Here is a 5,047-nt window from a genome sequence, read left to right on the forward strand (position 1 = left end):
CTTAGCCCAATTAACCAGAAATAATGAAGATGACCTCCTTTTGAAAATTAATCTCCTAAAGAATGATGGAATAGAAAAAAGAAATAAAAACTTGTAGAAGCAGATAGATATATATAATTACATGCTCATTATCTCATCCATATTCATATGAATGTGCATTTAAAAAAATAAGCAACATATATTTACAATAACAGCATTCTGAAGGAAATGGAAAGTGAAAAAGATCTTATGACTGAAAAGCAACCCTGGTATTGTTTTTATAATAATTATTAGACTTCAGGGGCGGCCAGGTGGCTCAGCAAGTAAGAGCACCGGCTCCAGTGTCGGGATGACCTGGATCAAATCCGGGCTCAGATACTCAGCACCACACCCAGAAATAACTGGGCATGTAACCTTGAGCAAGTTACTTAACCCCGATTGCTTAAAAAAAATAAAATAATTATTAGATTTCTAGAGCATCTCTTTTCCAAACATGGTACTCTGAGGTAGTCTCCAATTTACCAATGGATTATATGCCAAATGTTAATTTCCAATCCACTTATATTCATTTCTAATATTCTAAATATTCATTCCAAATCCAGGAAACATTTTCTCAAAGAAACAATGCCATGAAGGGTAGTTTCCCAGATTAGTTCACAAAAGCCTTATCTTACCCATAATACAACTGAGCCACAGGATGAACAGAATATTTTATCCTGGAGAAATAAGGGTTTTTGTTTGTTTTTAGGAGGGGAGGAGGCAGGGCAATTAGGGTTAAGTGACTTGCCCAAGGTCACACAGCTAGTTAAATGTCAAGTGTCTGAGGCCGAATTTGAACTCGGGTCCTCCTGACTCCAGGACCAATGCTCTATTCACTGCTCCAAATAAGGTTTTTTAAAAATTGACAATGCCAGTCATACAGTTAACTCCATCTTTATACCCCACAAAAGTCCCTTCCAAACCAGTAATAAGGATTCTTCCTCTTTCCTTCCTTTATACCAGACATGGTGCTCTCCAGAGTCCTGTGAAGGAAAGGAGAGGGATCTGGTGATCAGAATGGAAGATTCAGTGGCTTCTAGGATGACATGAGATCCATGGGGAAGGGAGAAATAAAAGGAACAGCATAAACAAAGACAATGGGGAAAAGGGTTCCTGGGTATGACAGGGGCAGAATAAGGACAAAAGCCAGAGATGGCTGAGGTACCCATAAGGTGGGTGAGTGAGTTTTTCAAAAGCTAAGCTCACTGACAGGTAAGGGCTCTTAAAGGAGAAAGGATGGGGGCTTTCAAGAAAAACAAGGTAAAAAAGCTGCTACAACAGAGGTGTATGGGAAAAGAGATTAGACTTAAGGTGACAGCAGCCATTCAGGAACAGGGATTTTGTATATATTGAGTTTTCTCAGGCGGAGTCAACTTTAGACTTAGTGTAAAAAATTATTGTACTGGGATTCCAAAAATCTGGATTCTAGTCATGATTTTATTGCAGACTCATTGTGTACCTTAGGCAAGCTGCTTCTCCTGTTGGAGACTTCAGTTTTCTCTTCTGTCAAATGAAGAAGTTGGAGGACCAAAAGGTTCCTTCCAGCTCTAATTGCTGGTTTTTTCCACAAATATTTAAATATTATGAAAGTGAAACGTAGCAGTGTTCAGGGTGGGAAGCAAACTAAAGGCTGGATATGAAAATAAAAAGATGAGATAAAGAAAATGGACACATCTGGAGGCCAGGGAGGCAGAAATTAATTAGTCTATATCTACAGAAATACCACAAAGCATCAGGTAAAATGAAAGGAAAATCCAAGAGATGTAAGTGAAAAACTATCTTCTCTCTTTTGGGGGGCATGGGGAGAAATGGGAGGGTCTGACTTGGGAATTACAGGGAACCACTTCTAATGATATCCCATTCTTCCTTCAAAATCACAACAACATATTTTCCCTGAGAAACACAGTTCATGGGATGTGACACTCTCAAGAATGGTTAAAAAAAACTTTTACCTAAGTGAGTGGTTTGATAATTATATGTGGACATACCAGCAGTATTATGAATGGAAAATCAGGGCATAGCTGGGAAGCAATGAAAGAGTTTTTGGTAGTTTTGTTGTGGTTTGTTTTTTTTTAAAAGATGATTCCTACTCTACTATAATAGTGGTGACTTTAAGGAAATGAGCTGGCAGCCACTGCACTGTAAAAAAGGCCCTTGCTAATAGCAGAGCTTGAATTGACTAGATAGGAAGGGATCAGCTGTGCTTTCAACTGTAAAACTGCCTGGCTCAGAAACAAAGTCTAATAGTTTCCATGCATTAGAAGATGCAGGGATAGAGCTTACCACAAAAATACATACTTAATAGACAGCCAGGGAGTCTCTGCTAGTTTGGGTCAATGCTCGTATCATGCCTCTGCTATGACTGCTCAGGAACTTGTCCTTTAAGAGCACTCTAACAAAATCTATCAGCATACAAACCATGGTAGCTGTCTTCTACCAGCCACTGGGTCATTCTAGATGTAAATGGCTCACTGACTTCCTCTCCTCCCCAAATCCTACCTTTGTAATAGGGCACTCTCAATATTCATGCTCATGTTCCTTCAAAGGCCCCAGTTTTCCACTTTCCTCAAATCTGATGACCTATTTCCTTCACTCCACCTCAGTCATGCGGAGGGATGATTATACTCTACATTTCACCATCAGTCACAAGAGTTCCACTTCCATGATCAAAAATGCTATTATTCCTCTACCTGATCCTAGTCTATCATTCTCTCTTTATGCTTCCCCACTTTGACTTCCAAACCTTCTACTTCTCAGTACCTTCTCAGGAATCATCCTTGCTCTGACTTCCTTGTTCTCTTTCCCTGATCTCAATCCTATCGTTAATCAGCACAACTACACACTGGTCTCCCTCCTCAGCTTTTGAATCCCTTGTCCTCTTGGCCTATTGCCACTCACATTTTACCAGGTCCTACTCCAACTTACTTGCTGTTAAAAGGTGCTGGACAACTTAGCAACTCTGCTCAATACAATGATCCATGAAAATTCCAAAGGACTAATGATAAAAAATGCTATCCACCTCCAGAGAAAGAACTGAGAGACTCTGAGTGCAGACTGAAACATGTTTCTCTCTCTCTCTCAACATGGCTAAGTGGAAATGTTTTGCATGACTTTCATATATATAATGGGTATCATTTTTCTTGCCTTCTCAATGGGTGGGGAAGGGTATGGAAGGACAAAAAGGATGTGGAACTCAAAATCTAAAATAAAAAAACAGCAGCACCTTGAAAAAAAATCATATCGTTGAGCTACCTGGGTCTACTATAAATGTATACCCCCAACCCACGACTGGTCCAAAATTCCATATTTGTGTTGAAGGTGAATTATGCCTGCCATCTCCCAGGATAATAATCTTGACATTACTCTCAACTCCTCACTCTATAAACCCAATAAACTAGTTACCAAATCCTATTACTTACAAAATATGTCTTAAGTGCTAGTTTTTATTTTTGTGTCACTTACATTTCCCACTGTATCCCTCCCTCCACCCCCTCCAAGGAGTCATCTCTTATAATAAAGAATAAGAGGAAGAAAAAAAGTTGAGCAAAACTAACCAATTTTGGCAGGGAGGAAAATGGGGGGGGAGGGCGGGGAGGAGAGGGAGAAGCACAGAAAAGCTGACTTCTCACAGCTCTTCTTTGATACCAAACTAGGATATTATCATTTGAAAGCATTCAATTTTGATTGGCTTTTGCTTGTTCTTTCCATTTACACTGTTGTAGTCATCGTGTGCATAATTTCTTGGTTCCACTTACTATCTTTTAAGTTAGTTCATCAAAGTCTTTCCATGGTTCTTGGTATTTATGTTTGTCATTTATTATACAACAATATTATTCCATTACATTCACATACTACAATTTCTTTAGTCCTTCCCCAATCAATGGGGTTCTATTTTGTTTCTAGTTCTTTGCTATCAAAAGTGCTGTTATAAATAATTTGGTGTATATGGGGGCCTTCCATTTTGTCACTGATGTCCTTGGAGTACATGCTGTATCTCTGGCTCAAAAGATATAAACACTTCAGTCATGTCTCTGCATAATTCCTAACTGCTTTCCAGAATGTTTGGACCAGTTCACAGCTCCAACAAAAAAGTATTAAATGTAGCTGTCTTTCTATAACCCCTCCAATGCTGACAATTCCCGCCTTTTGTTACCTTTGCCAGCTTGCAGAGTGCAAGGTGAAGCCTCAGGGTTGTCTGGCAAATCCTGCCATTTCCATCGCCACAGAATGTCGTCTTCATCTCTTTCCCATTATTCACACAGGCCACCCTCACCTGGACTGTAGCCACCCAATTGGTTTCTTTGCCTCAAGAATCTCCCCACTCCGCTCCACCCCCACAGGTGCCAAAGTGATTTTCCTTAAGCACAGGTCTGACTCCTTCCCTTCTGCCTCTAGGGTTCAACATAAACTCCTTGGTTTGACATCCTGGCCCAGCCTTCCTTTCTATCCTCATTACACATGACTCCTCTTTCCTTCTTCAGGCTATTCCGTGTCTTACCTGGGCCTCTGCACTGCCTGACCCGATGCCAGAAAAGCTTTGTCCTCATCAGTCTCATCCATTAGAGATTCTAACTTCCTTCAAGGTCTAGCCCTAGTCTAGTACTTCCTTCTACACAAAGCCGTTCCTGATATATTACTAAGAACCTTCCCTTCTAAATCTCCATGTATTTATTTTGTATTATATATGTATTTATTTATGTGTGTACAGTCTTCCCCAACAGTGTAACTTCTCAAAAGCTGAGACTGTTTCATATTTATCTTTGTATCCCCAATGATAGAGGGGCAGCTGAGTGATTCTGTGGTTAAAGAGGTAGGCCTGGACTCAGGAATTCAAATGAGTTCAAATCCAGCCTCAGAATCTTAAGAGTTGTGTGACCCTGGATAAGTCATCTACCTTCTGTTTGCCTCAATTGTAAAAGAGAGATCTCATAGCACCTACCTCTCAGCACTGTCATGAGGATCAAATGAGAGAATATTTGTAAAACCTTTTAGCACAGTGCCTGGCACAGAGAAAACACTATTCCCTCCT

At 40.1% G+C, this 5,047-nt stretch overlaps 1 protein-coding gene across 3 annotated transcripts in view; it reads right to left on the reverse strand.

Moving 5' to 3' along the window:
• Positions 1–5,047, reverse strand: part of KCTD5 (potassium channel tetramerization domain containing 5) — a 140,097-nt gene that overhangs the window by 80,277 nt on the left and 54,773 nt on the right. The gene's annotated exons all lie outside the window — the stretch shown is intronic.

This window comes from Petaurus breviceps, unplaced genomic scaffold (genome assembly GCF_028583685.1).
Source record: "Petaurus breviceps papuanus isolate PSGF00001 unplaced genomic scaffold, PetGlider_PUasm1.0 138, whole genome shotgun sequence".
Taxonomy (NCBI): Eukaryota; Metazoa; Chordata; class Mammalia; order Diprotodontia; family Petauridae; genus Petaurus; species Petaurus breviceps.